The sequence below is a fragment of the Dromaius novaehollandiae genome, chromosome Z, assembly GCF_036370855.1.
Source record: "Dromaius novaehollandiae isolate bDroNov1 chromosome Z, bDroNov1.hap1, whole genome shotgun sequence".
NCBI classification, from domain to species: domain Eukaryota; kingdom Metazoa; phylum Chordata; class Aves; order Casuariiformes; family Dromaiidae; genus Dromaius; species Dromaius novaehollandiae.
In genome coordinates, this window is record NC_088132.1 from 60,031,091 (window position 1) to 60,050,177 (window position 19,087).

A 19,087-nucleotide genomic window follows, 5' to 3' on the forward strand; every position below is an offset into this window, starting at 1 on the left:
TTTTGGAGATATGTTGAAAAATGTTCCAAGATGAGGAATTTCATTGTACTGAGCTTGGAGAAAAAAGCAGAAATCTCTTATCAGAGATATCATATATATATATATATATAAATATATATATATATACATATATATTTGAAGATGCTCCTCTGTGGCATCTTCCTTATGCTTTGGAAGGGATGTTTTTCCCCCATTGAGTTCCTGACTTTCTTTGCAAGCTTCTGAGAGAAACTAGAAGGATATTTTCTGACATCTGTTAATCATTTCTGCCTTGGTTCATTAGGACTTAACTTACTCCAGGACTACAGATGAGAGAAAGCAACAGCTCCAGAGGCCTCTTGGGATGGCAGGATGGATCTGACAACGCAAGGTGTGACAGAATGCCACAAGGTTGCAGCAACAGAATCCCGGGATCCAGTGCCCAGACAAAGGTAAAAATGCTCTTATTAGAATATCTGGCAATCTAAACACACAGAATGACTTTTAAATTTAGCACTCTTTCAGAACAGTGTGTGTACGTAAGCAAAAGCACTGTTATAATTTAAATACTAAATGATAGTAACATTGAAGGTTACTGAGAAAAATGCCAGCCCTCATCTCGTGTATTTTTTGTGGGATAGAAAATGCAGGCAGAAGCAGAGTTAAGAAAGAATGTTCCATTTCTTCTGTCCAGACTGCTGTCTCTGTCATTTGCTGTTGCTGAGGGCAAAAACAGCATGGATTTTGAAGGGGATTAGACAGACTGGCTGGTTGGAATGCCAGTCCTGGGCACTGGCATGACAATGGAGGATTTAAGGGAACTCAAAACCTCTGGAGTAATGATTCCCAACTGACAAGACAAGACTTGTCCCACAGATGAAATGCAGGGCTAGAGTTGACGGTTCTGCTGCCTGCCTGCTGGTGCTGTGTCCCTCATTGGAGGAGAAAGTCTCTAAGGCAGTGATGGACGGACCTTCTGCCTGCATCCCCTCCGTAGCAGCCAAGCATCTGGGTCTGCTTTCTTTATCAGGTTTCCTCTCTGAACTCACCCACTGCAGAGAGAGAGAAGTATCCAAGAGGGGAAGGTAGGCAATGGCAGCAGGTTGTTCTGCAACAGCCCTTGCTGCCTTTTTGTCAAGCCTGTTGTAACTCCTCTTGCAAGGTCACTCCAGCTGCCTCATGCCCTGGACTGTTCATTGCCCTGACCTGTCTCCTTCCCAGGCATTATGCCAGCGTCTCCAGGGATCATTGCCCATGTCTAATCTCAGCAGGAGAAAGCCGTGAGGTTTTCCCTGAGAAGATTAAGAAGCGCTGCTCTGGTGTAAGGCTTGATACAAAAGGGAGGAAGATGCAGGAGTTCTAAACCTGGGTCCTTCTTCAATTAGCTACTTGGAAGGAGCCCTTATGGATCACATAAAGCTTTTACATATAAAGTTTACAATGTGAGTAATGCATGTAGGCATGCTTGATTAGGTCAAAATTTCTTGAGAAGAATGTTTTTGACCAGTTGAAAGATTAAGTCATTGAGGCAACATATAAACAGGAGTGATTGTGAAGCCCGACAATCAGAGGAAAGAAGAAAAGACAGAAGTAAGGGTGAAATAAAGGTAGAGGGCTCAGTTTACAACAGACGGATTATCCAGTACAAGCCATACACGCTTGAAGTGCTTGCTAAGGAAGACACCTTTAATCTCCATCCATCAGAGGATCTTTTGAGGAGCATTCCTGCCACAGGCTGCTTAAGGGAATACAATGAAAAATGAGCAGGTATTTTGTTCCGCACTAGTAGCAGTCAGGTGATTTTAGCCTTCACATCTTACCTCTGGTCAGACTTTCTTTGGTAAAGGTCATGCAATACTGGAGAGAATTTACCCTGGAAGTTCCCTTTCCTTTAGCAAAAAAAGTTCAGCTTGATCTCAGAAAGGAAATTTTAAAGTATGGAAATTGGGAAGAGAGGAAAGAAAACAAAACGTCATCAAAGAGGATCTGTGGAGAAAGCAGAATTCCCAGAGCATCGGATCTCTGTTACTACAGCTGGCAAACTACATTTGTGTTCATTACTGACACATTTTAAGCAGGGAGATTTCTTTCTCTTTCTTTTGAGATATCAAGGCAAATCCATTCTTAAGGTAAGTTGTCTAGCTTAGTGGATTTCATCAGCACTGAATGTGATCTCCTGAGATAATGTGGGCAAGGGTAGAGGAGGCGGCGTAAGGGAATTCTATTGGAATATACTTTAGGTGTGATGAATGTTAATGGAATGTGTCATTTGCTAAGTTCAGAACAAAGTCCTGTGACTCCTGATATAACATCGTACCATCCTGCAGCAGTAAGCTTTCTGCCAGCTGATTTAAGGGTTTAAGTTGAAAGAGAAACAATGCTTGTATTCTTTCTTACTCCCAAAACTGAAAATGAATTTACACAGTGTAACTTTAGCTGTTCTAGCACACATTGCTAAATGACTCATGTAAAATTCCTGAAGGAATGACCATACTGGGGAGTCAGGAAAACAACAGGAAAAGCTGTTCATAATTGTTGTAAACATGAATTAAATAGAAAATAAATAAAGTGGATCACAAGAAGGAAAAGCATCAAAGCCTGTGAATGGTGATGTTTTCTGTCATAGCTAGGACAAAGACAATATTACTGCCCAAAAATGTGGTTTAAATGTGTTTCTGAAGACAAAACAGTAGCATGAAAAGCAAGTTCCTTCATTGCTCAGAAGTATTCTCTCATATAAAGGAAAAGAGTGGGCTAAAAATAAGATGGAGGAATGCAGGAAAGAAATTAGCAAAGCTTCCTATCATATTAAGAATCAGGCAAGTAAGCCTGACAACTTTCGTATTAAAACTGGAAGGAGGCTGATTAGCAGTGTGCCGGTCATGCTGGGCATAACAGAGCAATTTGATTTGTATTTTATTTCAGGTCCGTCGGAGGGATAGAATGGGGGATCTACTTGACTGAAAAGCTGACATCAGCAATAAATGTCTATATTTGAGCTAATCAGCCAAGTTTCCCTTTATAGACATTTCTAGCGTATGACTCATTTCATGCTATGGTGGACATGATGACTTCTTTTCATTTTCCAGGAGGAGGTGGTAGAATCTCCATCACTGGAGGTTTTTAGGAGTAGGCTAGTCAAACAGCTGCCTGGCACAGATAAAGGTTGTCCTGCCTTGGACAGAGAGACGGAGTGAATGATCACTGGAGTCCTTTTATGGATCTCTAAAAGCATGTGTATATTAATTCTCTGAAGAAGACACAAACCCTGATATATCATGCTTTCTCATAGTTAAACTTTCCCGTCAGAATCGAAGTGTCCAAAATCACTTCCCTGCCCTTCCAATACTGTATCCAAAAAACAGATTTCTGTAGTCATAAAGGCAGAGGACCATACCTCCATAATACTGTCTACTAGAAAGGAGTTTCTAATAGAAACTCCAGGGGTTTTAGAGCAAATTTCCAAAACACTAGAACTAATGGAAAACAAGTTTTCTATGTGCAAATCACAACCAGAAATTATTTTGCATTTATGAAAAGCCTTTAAAATGTTTTGCTTGTAGCAAACTGTCCTTAGTCATCTGAAAGTTGATTTTTTATGCAATCTTTAGTCTCATAATTTTCAACAAACTAAACATTTTAATGAAAATCTACATTTTGTCAAAAAAACTTTTTAAATCTAAAGGAAAAAGATTTTTTTTTAGATCTACAGATTATTAAGACAGATAAATAGACACTGTTTTTCCATATCTGAAACACAGCATAGTTGATAAAATAATGTTATAAATATATCTGCAAATGCAACATCTGTGTTTATCTTTTATCCAAGTAAAATTACATAAACATAGATTCTGATTTTTATGAAATCTATGAGTAATTCCTCCTCTGCTCTTTCAGTGCTTGTGCACTCACTGATAGAAAAGTCTAGGCTTGACAGCCATTCAAGACTCACATGTTTTCTATGTAGACAAGTGGTGCAGCATGCAGGGTAATCTTGCAAGTTTTCACGTACATTGTGTCATTTGTGCACCTGATGTCTATCAGCATTGTCTGAATAAGGCCCCGACCAATAATAAGACCCCTAGGACTAACAATGTATCTAAATTTCCATGGCCATCTGTAGCTGTGTTTTCTGTTAAGAATGTTTCCCTAAAGACTTCATTTGTAGGTTTCAGTATGGAGAGCTGATCACATGGAAATTTGCTTCCTGCAGTAGTGAGCAGACAGAGTAGCAGACAGATGAAGTTTAAATTAGGTTGAGACCATCCAGTCCTTTGGTACCAGTTTATATAGAATAAAAGTTGTCTAGTTTCTTCCAGTAACATCAAGATGGAAAAGGTTGTACTTTATTACCAGTTGTCTGAGACACCGTGGCCCCTTAAATCAATTTTTCATGAGAGTTACTAATCACAGTAAGTCTCAATATGGCTACTAGATAGGCAGCACCTTCCCTTCTTTTGCAAAGTGCATAAGATGCAAGACCAAGCCTTGGAAAGTGCGCCAATTTAGATGTGTTTTTGTCAGGCCTCAGAAATACACTACAATATGGGCATGAATAATCCAAATTCTGTCAGGCAGGAACATATAACTGTTGCTCTTACATAAAATGCATCTTGAGTGACATCTCTAACAACTACAGTACTAGGAAGCAAATATAAAATTAGGGCCCATCCTGTGAAGCCAGTAGGAGTTTAGGGCCAAAAGAAATGTGTATTTAGTTTCCTTTTGCTGCTAGGGATTTTTTTTTATTGAAGCAATAAACAAGAATGACTTGTTGCTATTTAATCTGATGGGCCAGAGCTTTCATTTTTTTCTGACTTTGGAACAAATTTGCAGTATGATTAATTAGCTTTATCATGGTATTCTGCTGAAATCTAACCACAGAGCAACAAAACTTCAGCTTGTTTCATTGGTAAATATTGTCATGTGACATGACAGCTGTCATTCTAGCAAGCCTAAAATGATCATGTGGATGCTAGGAGGTGTACCCAACCAAATCAGGCTTCCTTAAACCTTAATTAGTTGAAAGAATGCAAGATGAAGGCCAGAAACACTTGCCTCACTTTTTCAAGAGCCAGGGCAGGGTGGCAAATTGTCTTTACTGTTCCTACCTACTCCTCTGGTAAGAACAGCAAAGTGAATCCAAGAGGGATTATACCAATTCTACCTTGCAGCTATAGGACAGGGTGTCTTCCATGCACAGGCATACATACCCACACATGCCATGTGTAATTGTTTCTCACAGAATCGCAGAATGGTTGAGGTTGGAGGGGACCCCTGGAGATCTTCTAGTCCAATCCCCCTGCTCAAGCAGGGTCATCTAGAGCACGTTGCGCAGGATCGTGTCCAGACTGTTTTGAATATCTTCGAAGATGGAGACTCTGCAACCTCTCTGGGCAATTTGTTCCAGTGCTCTGTTACCCCCACAATAAAGAAGTTTTTTTCTTATGTTCAGACAGAACTTCCTGTGTTTCAGTTTGTGGCCCTTGCCTCTTGTCCTGTTCCTGGGCACCACTGAAAAGAATCTGGCCCCCTCCTCTTTATAACTTCCTTCAGATACTTATACATGTTGATAAGATCCCCCCTAAGTCTTCTCTTCTCCAGGTTGAACAGTCCCAGCTCTCTCAACCTTTTTTCATATGAGAGATGCTCCAGTTCTTTAATCATCTTAGTAGCCCTTTGCTGGACTTGCTCCCATAGCTCCATGTCTTTCTTGTATTAGGGAGCCTAGCACTGGACACAGTACTCCTTTTAGGGGAAGCCTTCTATTTTTTTTTTCCCTTTGCCTGTTATTTCAGTAGAGCATTTGTATAAAACAAGCACTTAGTTATATGAGCAGTTAGTATTTGGACCCCTTTTCATTTAAATGATCTAGTTTTGAAGCTAGCTCTGTTCGGAGCGAATTGAGGAGGCTCGACTAGATGACCCTCAGAGGTCCTTTCCAATCTAAATTGAATTGCAATTCTGTGATTATATGAAATCTGAATTGGTTTTATTTTCATTTTGAATCTAGTAGAGCCAATATTTTGTATGCGATATTTCCATAAGAGTATTTATTTGATATATTCTATTAGGACACCTCTTTAATAACATGAAAAGTAGAATCTGAGAACTGTGCTTGAGTTAGCATACTTTAGTATAAATTGAATAGTGGTTTAGAAATTACTTTATTTGCAAAAATAAAAGAATAGGAAAAAGAAGTGTTATTTGGGGGGGAAAAAGGAGGTAAAAATTTGAAGAGCTCATATCAAGACAATTGCATCAGGAATTTGCTGAACTGAAAAACCAAACCAAAGAAGCCCTCTGTTACTGGCAGAGCAAGAAAACGCTATCCTTAGTGTTCAGTTGGCATCTTCATCCTATCAGTGAGCCTCAGAGTAACAGAATAATTTAATGTTTTTACATGCAGCAGAAGCGGTAAAACCTCCTCCCATTATGACTTTATCTGTTAAACCACAAAAAAAAAAGGGGGGGGGAAAGAAAACCACTGTTTTAAAGTAAGGTTTTGGGGTCTGAGGAAAAGCATGGAAATTCAAAGATAAGGCTGATAGTCTCTGCCCTTTATCCACCAATTTGTACGTTGTTGTTGCACGTTTCATATGAGAACAAATACTTCACTTGTATATAGCTTCTGCTATGAAATGCACTTTGGAACAAGAGTATTTCCTAACAACTTTTACAAGAGGGGGAAAAACTCCTAGAACAGAGCCATGTAGTCTCAGGCAGTATTTGGTACTTGTTTAGGGGGTTGGGGATTTTTTTTTTTTTTTTTTTTGAATGGGCATGGGTTTGGATGGCAAGCAAAAATCAGTGGCTGGTGCAAAGATACCATGATCCCCTGAGATCATGATGAAAGTGAGTTATGTTGTCCAGAGCAGGGTTTGCTTTGTCACTGCCCTTGTTTGACTGTGCAGGCAGCCTGAAGCAGAAGCCATGTTATGAAGTGCAAATGGCTGCTGAAGAGATCGCTTGATGTGATGCAGCTGTGGTTTATGGTTAGCTCACCAGCTCCTTAAGAGATGGCATTGCCCTCTGGCCTGCTTCCTAAAGCATCACTTTTTAAAGTAAAGGAATTTAGGGAAGTTATAGTTCATCAGCTGTGTCATATCGTAAGTCTGATCATGCAGTGTGTCTCATGACAGCCTCGAAGACATAAGAAATAGGCTGAACTCAGTACAGAAATGGATTGAGACAACAGTCAACATATTAAAAAAAAGTCTTAGATGTGACACAGGAAAAATGGTCTGACTTTCATGAGTCCTTCTAGAAAGAGAAGGTGCTGATGGCTTGGATATAACAAAAAGACCATTGGAGAAGTGAACATCTTTTGGAGCAACTCTTCTGAGAATGTATAGAGAGTGTAAGAACAGACTGATATGGTGAAGTGCACCGTAAGGGCCGTCACAGTTAAAAGCAATACAGAAGAATTGCTGGTACAGCAAACCTTTTCTTAGGAGCTCATGAGAGGAAGTGCTATTACAGCTGTGTGACATGTTCTGAAACTGTGGCTGCTGTTGTATGTTCCTGAACTCAAAACTGCCAAAGGGCTGGACTGTGGGAAGCTAATCCCCCTTCTCAGACTGCCATGCAGCACCTGCGGATGATGATCCTTTTTCTCTGGAAGGCCAGAAGGCAGAAAATGGTGGTCCAGGGAGGGCGAGTATCCCTGCAAGGGTGACTTCTCTTTAAAGTCTGTACATTGTTCAGTGCAGAGGCATTTAGGTCTACAGTAATTTAAGCATTCAGGACTTCAGTGTCACCCAGAGAAGCTCTAATTTGGGTGAGCCTGTGATATGCCTTACCTGCATTACCTGCCTCAGTCTAGTTACAGCTGGCTTTGTTGCTTGTAATAACAGCAAAATAGAAGAAGCTGGAGAGCAAAAATGTGGCTAATATAAGCCACATGGAAATTGTTATAGGAGTATGTGTGGTACCTTTGCCTTTGAAAGAAGTTGTAAGCAGCTCTCCTTAGAGAGTGATTTTGCTTTCAGAAGAAGCAGGCAGAGGGAGGTCTGGGTGAGCAGTGCATGTTGTGTTGTATGTGCTGCACCATGGTATTGCACTCAGGAGAGCTGGGAGAAGATGGGGCTGGTTTAATTTGTAACCCAGATAACCCACTTTGAATCACTGTGAATTTCACCTATGTCTTTAACTATGGGTTTTCTTTGATTGCTGTTGATCTACAAAATAATGCAGAGGATGTTTAGAATAGCATTTCAGTTCTTGGGTTATGGAATAATGAATTAAAAAAAAAATCACCCCACTTGTTTAAAAGAAAAGTCAAGGAGCTTATAGTCTATAGATGTTTTGTACTGTGGGCTGGAAATCTTACCTTATTGTGTGTTGGAGAATATAATATATTCTGGATCCTTTAATAAAGCTTGACATCTCTCTGTCAGGACTGTGGTCATATAACATAGTCCGTTAAAACTTGATTTTCTTCCAGCACTTATAGTGGGAGCAGGAACAAGCTGGATGGATGCCTGATCTATGTATCTGGGCCCCATGTAGTAGTGTAACAGCTAAAACAGGAATTAAATAATTCCAGTAAGCCTGGTGAGTTTGTTTCCTTCATAGTGCTATATTTCATATAATATCAGCGCTTTATGGGATCTTAGTCAGCCTTGGCAAGTAAAAGCAGTAGGGAGTTAGTTTTTGGAGGTATTCTGAAATAAAGGTTTTTATTTCCCACACCAGTATTCATTCTGAAGCTTCAGTGTTTCTTGAAGAGTCCTCCCTCCCTCCATGAAGACAGCAGGGTTTTCAGTCCGCTTCCCTGGCTGTCTTAGTCAAACGAGACCTCCTTGAGACTGCTTACATATGGCATCATGCCTATGCTGGGTGATGAGGCCAGTGTGATTATAGAAAAGGGAGAAAAAACGTCTCCTGTAACCATTTCCAGGAGAAAAGCAGATCCCTTCAGTAGTTTGACTGAAGGTTTGGTATCAGTGCTGGAGTAACAGGCGTGATCCACTGCTCTTGTTTTTCATTGGCATCTGCCCTGTGGAGAGATACGATGCTGGGATCCAAGCCCCAGCTCTGCTTTCCTTTGGAGCAGGCATTGCAAAAACAGGCCCGCTCCACAGAGCTGTGTGGTGAAAGGTACGTAGAGGGCTTGGACCAGATTCTGCTTTGGTTTGTACAGGAGTGATTCCATTGGTTTTCATACTTGGTCATGATTGCACTGTGGATAACCGGCTCCCCTTCTGTGCCCCATACAGCTTCTACACTGCTCATGCCCAATCCTGGAAACTCTTGCAGTGCTATTTCTACTCCTTGCTCACTGGTAGGCATTATTGGGATTTACTTGCAACTTGACCTTGATTCACTGGTGCAGTTTGGTAGAGTAGGGAAGTGGAGACTACCAGCTCCAGGGCTGTTTGTAAAAGGTGGTTACTAAGAGTCAGACTTAGGATCAAACTGTGGGCTTCCAGGATGAGGAGCATGAGTCCTGGCGCTTGCCCTGCAGTTAGACTCTGGCTAGTAGCAGTGACTTTTCTTTCAGGATGCGTCAAGCAACATACACAGATCTGCTGAGAGAAAGCAGAGCGAAGCTGAGAAACTTGCTAGGAACCTACATGGCCAGTCTGTGGCAGGTGTGCTCACGCTTTGCATATGAACTCCATCCTGCACCTGATCCATGATAACAGCAGAATTAGCTTACAACTTCTTTCTTCCCATATGTGCCCATGGAACATAGGTCTGATGTGGTGGATCTATGTCTTTGCCAGTCCAACAGTCCTGGCTTTACACCAGCCTTTCTTTACACTGTTAGTCTGAGTGGAAAGTATAAAAGATTGTGCTTCTGTTTAGTTCTGTCCACCTCATCTGGCCACTGCCTGTGTGCTGGAGCCGCCTTATCTACAGAAGAGTTGGACAAGATCCTGATGTGGCACTGTGATGGATCACCAACTCAGTCCGATGGGAGTTTGATTCATGAATAAGAAAAAAAAAAAAAGAACATTCTCTGTGGTGGCTTTACTATAATTTTTATTTCATAAATAATGTAATATAATTTTTAATTCATAGAACTGACTCCTTTAAGAGGCAGGCACAGTCCTCTACATCATGCCACAAAGTTGCTGACTGATGTTCGTTTTAGATGTGTCCACTGCTTTGGATCATAACTCCAGGTAGAATACATTCCATTAAACATTCCTTGTAATCTCAGGACCTACCCTTTCTGTATGAAAGGACATTTTATTCCATAGAAAACTATTGTAATATCCTGTCCCACAAAGGAACTAAATCACCTAGTGCCATGTGGTTGTGCCGAGCCCTACTGAAGCCTGCTTGTTAATCCTCACCTGAAGTGAACCAGCATGCATTTATTTATGCCACTAGGTTATTTATGTATCTCAGTTCATTGCTGGTAAAAGAGTGTAATGCAGACAGATCTGTTTAAAGGATTCCCTTTCTGGGATGTTATGAAGTTAGTGTTAAATATTCATGTCATAATTATTCATCTTGTCAATAGATAAGATTTCACTGAATTTTGTCATTGGGTTACCACACAGGTTTCTTAATAGGCACAAGTGCATATAACTATACTCTTGTGTCTGCCAGTAAAAATACCTTCCACTACAGGAGGAAAGAAAATACAGTCTTAGTTATAAGGCATCTGCAATGCAGAAAGAGTATCTTAAATATCTTGATCCGTTTTTATACTACTATGTAGGAAAATGAAGTTTGCAATAACTCTGTTTGTATTAAGACTTATTCCTATCATGAATTATTCCCCAAATACAGTTAAGTACTAATATTGTTCCTGGTAGAATCCATTTTATGTATTTGAGTGCTAACATTTACAGTACATTTTCTCATTTGTTTTTAAGCCACACTCAAATTAGCAATTAACTTAAATAGTTGCTTTTGTAAGTGGAGTATAAAAATATTTAATAATTTATATTTTTCTGATTCCAAAGTGCAACAGTGTGAAAATGAATGACTAATTTGTTGTTGATATGGAAAGGAACTTTAATCTTTTATGAGAACATCTTGGCAGTGGGTATGCTTATCTCTTCAAAGAGAACTGGAATTCTTCAGTGGGCAATGTATGAATATTATCTGAGGCAGTGCTGAAAGTAAAAGTAATTGAGCAAGGAGCTAGTTACAAGTTCCTCTTCTGTGTCTAGGACTTTTATCAGCAACTTTCCAAACAAATTATTCGCCCATATGAAACCTGATATTATTTCAGAAAAATAACCATTCATTTATTAATTGAGCATTTATCTGCTTCTGTTATAGGATTCAAAACACCATTGCTACAAATAAGCTAAAAGGAGAATTTGGCTCATTTTTTCATAAATATTCCTAAAGAGGGGATTTTATGATCAAAACAAGTATCATTGTGACCTCAGTTAGGATTTCAGAGGAGCCAGTTGTGTTGTCACATTCTAGGGCCATTTCCATTTGCCTTGCAGTTCAGTTCATGCTTCCATTTAAAGATCAGCAGTGTGACTGTAACTGCAGTCCTGGTGACTGCAGGGGCAAATCAATGCACTGGCCTTACCAGTGCATTGTTCTGAGGATATTTTGTGCAGCCTTCCTTCTCACAGGTGTAGTTGGTAAATGGAAAAGTATAATCTCTTGTGGAAGAAACTTATTCAGGTATTTTGGTCTATTGCTTTTCCTGGTTTTGGCCTTCTCTTCTCATTTTATTTGAGACAGGACAATTCTGTCAGCTTTTTATGACTGGCTTTTTTTTTCCTCTTTGGGAAACAATACTAACAACTGAGAATGAAACACATTTTACAAAGAAAACTATCAAATGTAAGTGATAGCAGTGTCATAGATTTTTATCCTCCCCATGCTTGTTTTTTGGGGAAGATCTATTCTTCCTTTCTTTCTGGAGTCTTCCATACTTGCTTGGTATTAGGCAGTGCTCCTCTTAACTATAATGTCAGGATTATGATTAGGATTCCACAGTATTCCCCTATTCTTTACAGAAATGTAGAAAAACACTTCTGTACCTTTTGCCAGTTTTTCTAACAATACACCTTCAATTATGTTAAATTGTGAAGAAAGTGGAGATGGAAAGGACCTGTTACACTTTGAGTTCATGCTCTTCATGCCAAAATAAAGCCTATCCATGTAGCTTATTCTCAAGTGCCCTCAGCAGTAGCAATATAAGTGATTCTCCCACTGATACATTTGGGGTAGCATTTCATGTGCCAGTAGACATCACTACTAAAAGCTTTTCTTGATATGTCGCCTTAATTTAGCTCCATTTCAGACATCACATCCTTTTGTGACACACAACAGACAACTTTTTGTTGTCCATTTTTGGACATTTTTGTTGTCGGGAGTGCTGGTCTAATAATTTTCTGGAGTGAACAGTCCTGTGACAAATTAATGTGCACAAAGATCTATCAATTTAACAAATCTAGGGTCCTAAGCAGCCCTGAATTCAGACACCAGAAATTCCTGAGAATGACAATTTCAAATCTGTTGGAATCATTAGAAGTTTGTGATCTTTCACCAGAAGTGTAGGAGGAGGAGTGGTGTGTGCTGACTCTTCTATGGGTCAGATACTCCTTTCTTTTCTTCTAAGAATTGATCTTTGTAATTTCTGTCTCTTCTGCATATTTCCTTGTAATGGCCCAGGGATAAAGGAGGATGAGACCCAGATGGGAAGAGGAACGTAGGGCACCAAAAAGTCCAGTTCTTTCAGTGAATAAGATATCTTTCCACCTCCTTCCTCTTCATGTATGCTGTACCAGTATGGCAGTGTTTCAGCTTGCTAAAAGAATTTCCCTAGCAAATGGGGAGAGGCATTATTCCATTTCATTTCCTTTCATTTCCCACTTATATTTGGGTGATTGATTGGAATGGAAAGCCCTGAACTTCTCAGTTCTTTTCTTCTTATTATTTTTACTTTTCTTTTGCATTTATCTGACAAGTGGCTTCAGGGCATCTACAGTATACAGGCTTCTTGTGCTTAAAGTGCATGTACTAATATTGCTGCTCCCCTGTTGGTTTTACTTTGCAGAGTGGATGCTGTTGTTGGCTACAGATTCAAATGTCATCTGGATCTGGAGTCTTCCAGCTTATGATTTCATCGTTGCAAATGCTGAGTTTCAGAAGTCTGTTTATATGCTCTGTAAACTGAAATGTTCAGTCTGAAATAGTTTCAGACATTGAATTCTAATGAAAACATTTTATGGTTGAATTATGCCTGCTTCCACTCTTATAAAAATTCTACTAATGATACCGAAAGTTTGCTTGTTCATGTATTCCCTTCATCCGGACAAGCCAACCACATTCAGGGAGCAGGACTTAAGGATCTTAAAAGGCACACATTATTTCTGGAACAAATCAAACAGAATAACACCATTAGCATTAGCATTGCCATTTCCATGAGAGGCATAATGTGTGGAATTTGTTAGTTTAAGCCAGTTGCATATTCTAATTTGGCAATTTCACATTCTGTAAATTCCAGGATTAATACCATTATCCAACATCACAAAATGAGGGACCGGTGATCTTTTGAATGTCTCAGAGGGTAAAATAGGTGACAGGAAAAAGTTCTGCCCACTTACGGGTTCATCCAAGTACTGCTACGCGGATTGGAAAGGCACCCATTGACTTCACTGGGAACTGGATGAGGCTCTAAACGTCAATAAAATCAAAGAAGTCTCACAGTGAATCGGCCTATCTGGCACACATTAAAAAAAACGATTGTAAATTTTGAAAATGAGTCTTCTTGCGATGTAGGCCAATTGGTCAGCTGCAAACTTGGCATAGCTGTGAAGCATGTGTCCTGGGCAGTCTGCAGGAACACGATGTTCTTTTTCACTTCTGAGCGCTTTGGAGACTGAAAAAAAAGGACTCAACCCAATGCTGAAGACTAAATGCAAAATAAAGGAGCTAAATACAGAAGTCAACAAATACTATACAAAGGTAATGCTTAGTTTGGAAGAAAATAAATTAAGAAATTTCCCCAAAGTTGGAACATTTTTTAAGGCAAGTGTTCTGTTTTACTGTGTGTCTTGGAAAAAAAAAAAAAAAAGCAACAAAATTCGGAGAATTCTCTGGCAGAAGCTGATGGAATTTGACCTTTATATCAATGCACTGTAGAAATCAGGCAGAATTCCTGAAAAAAAACTCCACTAAGTATGTAATTTTCATCCTTTAACCATCTGTGGAGAGAGTCAAACTCATCCAAAGAAAGGAGCAACTACTGAGCCCTAGGCATCCAAAATGCTATGCAGAAATGTTACTGCTCTATCTCCAAGTAAAAGTATGATTTTGCAGTACAGATTTCTAGCTGATGGTTTTAAAGCCTTGCACAGTGGGTACACACTCCATAAAGAACACCTAGAGACTATAAACTGCATACAAAAGACAGGGCAAAAATGGCGATAGAATGTTGTGGTTGATATAATGTGCAAATAGGGCACAATACACACACACTTAAGCTTGAAAGCAGCCACTGCAAAACTAGTTTTGATTGCCTTGATTTCCCACAAAGGAAGCTTATCATGCTTAGAGAGCAGGAGAAATATCATTAACGGCAATGGAGCTACGCCACGATAAAAGTAGTGTGAGGTTCATATCTGTACCATACTGCTAAGCCATAATCTCAAGAGACCTTGAGTCTAGCATTCTTGTAACTCATCATTCTACAATTGCATAGCAAAGGATACTTTGGAATTGCATCTTTTACGCCTTCGTGGATAGACTGCATTGATGTAACAACATATCACAACATACATGATTATTAACCAAATATCCTTGTGACCTAGATGTCTGCTTCTCTCCTGTAAGTGCACCTATCCAAGGAAAGTTGATTCTTGAAGAGTGTATTTGCAGCAGTTAAAGGGATTTCAGAATTTGGTTTTCAAATAAAGATACTAAAAAGTCACTGTATTAAAGCAAGTCTATGCAATATTAAACTGACTTTTAAATTCTGGGGCTTTAGTACCCTGAGGTTTCAGCTGCCTTTTGTTTTGCTTTTTACTTCAGCTGTTGCATATGACCTAGAGTTCTTATCCTCACCTTCTGCTTCTCTGCTGGCTCTAAGTGGCCTTTGTGACTCTCTTCCACCAAGACTGAGATTAGCTAGTACAGAAAAATACTTTAAAAGATTTTTTAAGGGTCATTTTAAAACTGCTATTTTCACTAATTCAAAGTCTTTTTCAGTGATAGAAATTGACTGATTGTAGCTTAAATTGACTTGTGGATGCTAATGGTCCATTTCCCCCTCTGTTTCTATGGAAATGGATGTCAGTGTAAAATGGGGGAAATGATTTTAAATATATACTTCATAAAAGCTGTCACCTACCTGATGTCGTCTTTCCCTAAAACCTGACTCAAAAAGGTTTCTGGTAACAACAACAAAGCATTACTGACAGATTTCAGCTGTTAGTTGAGGACTGGGAGCTAAAATGCACTTTTCAAACATATACAAAACAAAATTCCAAGTCCGCTGGCTTCTAGATCATGTTTTGTCATTGTCTTGCATCCTGTCTTGCAATAATTCAGCATATCAAAAAGCATGTATAAAATGCTGTGAAAGTGGGATGGGAGAAAAAAGCACTACCATAGTGGGATATGATTGCTTTTCTCTTGCATTCAGTATTCTTGTAAAGGCAAGATGTGAAGGAAAGAGGGAAGAAAAAATGTCAGATGTTAAATATCTCCTCTTAAAGGGAACATAGACTTTGTCAGGCATCTTGGCTGTTAAGTCTAACACAACATTTCTTCCCTATAGAGGTGTTGGTTTGCAGCAACATTTCCTTAGGAGGAGTAATTTTTTTTTTCAGCTTCATGGGTAAATACTTTGATTCAACAGATACCAGTAATTATGTAACTGAGAGCAAAATTTATCCCAAATACATGGGTAAAGTGTAGAAGGCCTTTTCATTCTATTTTTTTGTTCTCAATTACTCCAACTCTCTTTATATAAACAGTTTCATTGTTTTTGTGCACAGAGTATAGCCAGCAGAAGATTGAAAGAATATATAAGTGATTATGCTTCATTGAAAAAATGCCATCTTTCGCTGTTCTGTGTATATGTGTACACACATGATTTTGCTCCCATAAAATACTGAGGAAGGATAAAATGGAATGAATATTTACAAAGATTAATATGACAAATAGAAGTTACTGTTCCACTTTTCTAATTAACTTCTCTGGCACAGTTTGAGGAGGTAGAGAACACCTGTCCTAGCATGTGTGCTATTTCAGCATATTTTGGAAAATTGCCACGCTGTTGTTTTCATGAGTCTGTGATGGCTTCTCTCATTGGCCATCACCCATGTTTGGTTATTTGAGTCAGATGTAATCTAACATGCACCATGCGTATTTAATATTTGTAACTAGGCTTACTGCAGAGTCCGAACAGTGTAACCTCTGAGAGGTTTAACATGTTGGGCATTTTGCATAGTGCGTGACCCGTGGATTCCACATGTGGTTCTCATCATCCGAGGTCCTGCCCTTCATGCCTCTTTCATTGCATACTTCGTCCATCCACACCATTGATCAAGTCACAGCATATTTTATTGAGAGCAGAGCACTGACCAGTTTGTACCTGGTTTAAGCAGCTGACTTTACATTGATCTTAATGCAAAGAAATCTCTTTGACAATCTGTCACAATAATTTTCTCTGAAAAAAACCTTCTTTCTTCTGGAACAGTTCCCACCTGGAAGAATGATGTACCTTCATGTGGCAAGTTTGGATTTTCAGATTCACTGAAAATGAATTTGAAAGAAAATTCTTTCCTCATTGGATTTCTCTTGTGTGGGAGAAGAAAGAGAATGCTGATTTTTTTTTCCAAAATGCTGTTGTGCTATCTGCGGTGATGCTTCTCTTTGTAAGCCACAGTCCCTCATGAGATCACACTTGTCTTGATGAGCTGCTAGAATGTGTCACAAGAATCCCTGATCACAATACCACAGAGAAAACTGAAGTCACAGGGCATGAACATGCATAGCATCTATCAGATCAATCATATTTGGCAGAGGTGAGAAAAGGAAGGATTCTGCTGAAAACTTACATTTCTAACATTATGTTGAAAATTTTATTAGTGAAAAACCCAATTTTCTGTTGAAACGAAGTATGGACAAAGGGGGAAAAAAAACCCTTCCTACCAGTCACATCTGAAAGGCTAGCACACTGCTGATGGCAAAGTATTTGGTTGCTACTTTTGTACAGATGGCTGCATAACATTCACAGAAGGAATGATTCTAGAAGCCAGTTTTTCAAAATGTCATCTTCTACATATGTAAGTGCAAATGGGTCCCTGCATATCACTTGTGCATGCAAATGCTAGGCCTAGCATCAAGAGCAGATTAACTTTGGGCATTATCCTACAGATGGACACATGTGGTATGAATTGCATATGTTCAAGGAAAAAACAGCTACAGACCCCTTTAAAATGTGGTCTCTGGGTTTGACTGTCTACCCACAGAAACACAGGGCTGCTGAGGTAAACAAAGTTACTCCTACACCTTTCTGTAAAGGGTTTTTTCATCCTCAGGGTTTGTTCTTATTACCCTGTTTTCCACAGATTTGGTACCCTTTGCTGAGCCTTTGCATTGCAGAAACCAAGACAGTTTTTTAAAATTAATATCAGAATGGGCTGTCAATAACTAATGACTTACCTCTGCAAAAAGCTTTGCAGGAGGAAAATATGCTGAGTCCATATTAGGGGACTGGCTTATTTAAAAACATTCTGTGTTATCTTTATCTTTGTATCTGTCATTAATGATGCATCTTTGTTTGGCTGGGAAGTTACCTTATTTGTGTTTCTGGTTAAATATAGTTACTGTGTGACACAAGGTTTTTTTCAGTCTACATATTGCTGAAAATAGATTTCTCACCAGAATAGCTAAGACTAAGAATTTCGGGCCAGATTCTCAGCAAGTCTAAACTGGCTCCATTGACTGCTATATAGAGTGTTCAGTCATACTTAGACTGAAAATAAACAGCTTCATTGAGACTCATCGTGATTTGGTATAGTGTTAAACTGCTAACAGGCTATTATATATAGACATGCAACTACAAATGTGTTAACTGGACATGCATCAGATATCACAGTTGAAAGTTTTATCACTGCTTCACCAAACAGGAGATAAATAGTGAGGTTTCACTCTTACTTATTAGGAGTAGCAGCAGTTCTTCAAATAGTATCACTGACACTTTTGCCTGACTGATTCTACTTAGTATTTATGTTTCAATATTACATTGTCATAAACCTTTCCTCTGCCCAAGCACATCTCTTTCCATGACTTCTTTCTGAATTTGATCCAATTTCTCAATGGAAGGCACAGAACGTATCATTTTTAGCCTTTACAGGTATTTGTTGTTAGCCCCGCTTTAATGTTCTTGGCGCTTTTTAGGTATTCAATTAATTGTGCCTTGGCAGTTCATTTGTCAGGTGTTTGATACCAGTAATGTTAACACAGGTGAAATAAAGTTCATGGAAAGTATTGTGTTTCTGAAAAGACAGCTTAGCAAGTTTTCTGCCAGTCCAGTCATATGACATGGAGGAACTTCTCATGACACACTTGGTTTTCTAGTTAGAGGTAGAGTTTGTAGTAAGACATGATCTATCCAAGTATTATGGTATTGCATTTTGGCTAATGGGCCATAAACATGTTAGTTTGTTGGGGCAAGAGTTTAGATATACAAATAATTAAGAACATATAAAATCACCCATGAAGAAATAGAATTGAGTGCAACTTTCCTCTAGACTCTCTAGGAGCACAACTCAGATTAGTAGTAGTGTTCTGATTAAATGCAGTGCAATCATTTTTACCAGCTTTAGATCTGTGTGTGTGTGTGTGTGTGTGTGTGTGTGTGTGTGTGTCTAACTTCAAAAAGACAGTGTCAGAGAGCTGAGTTTCAGAAGGCTTGGAGCGTTCTTTTTTTTTTTTCAGTGAAAATTGTAGGGCTTAAACAAAGTGAAGGATGAAAGAAACCTACTTCTGAGCTGAGGGAGAAGGACCAGCAGGCCCGAAATTGTAGACTGTGAGCAAAGTTTCCTAAAGGTAACATGCCAACCAACCAAGCATACTACTATCAAGCTGGATGTAGCAACAGCTAAAATAGCTGTTTCTGAATGAAAGGGATGAGATGAACATGTCTTGAATCTATTTGTGG

The 19,087-nt window shown here is 39.2% G+C and overlaps 1 long non-coding RNA gene across 10 annotated transcripts in view; it reads left to right on the forward strand.

The window, feature by feature from the left end:
* LOC112987055 (uncharacterized) overlaps positions 1 to 19,087 on the forward strand; it is a 155,825-nt gene that overhangs the window by 1,639 nt on the left and 135,099 nt on the right. For 7 of the 10 annotated variants that reach the window (XR_010385942.1, XR_003260176.2, XR_010385940.1 and 4 more), the window contains exon 2: positions 284 to 431. This is a non-coding gene — a long non-coding RNA (uncharacterized LOC112987055). Of the gene's footprint in view, positions 1 to 283; positions 432 to 5,224; positions 5,452 to 10,008; positions 10,062 to 12,970; positions 14,905 to 19,087 lie in introns of those variants that run through there. The other 3 variants (XR_010385945.1, XR_010385943.1, XR_003260174.2) reach the window with 3 other exon arrangements.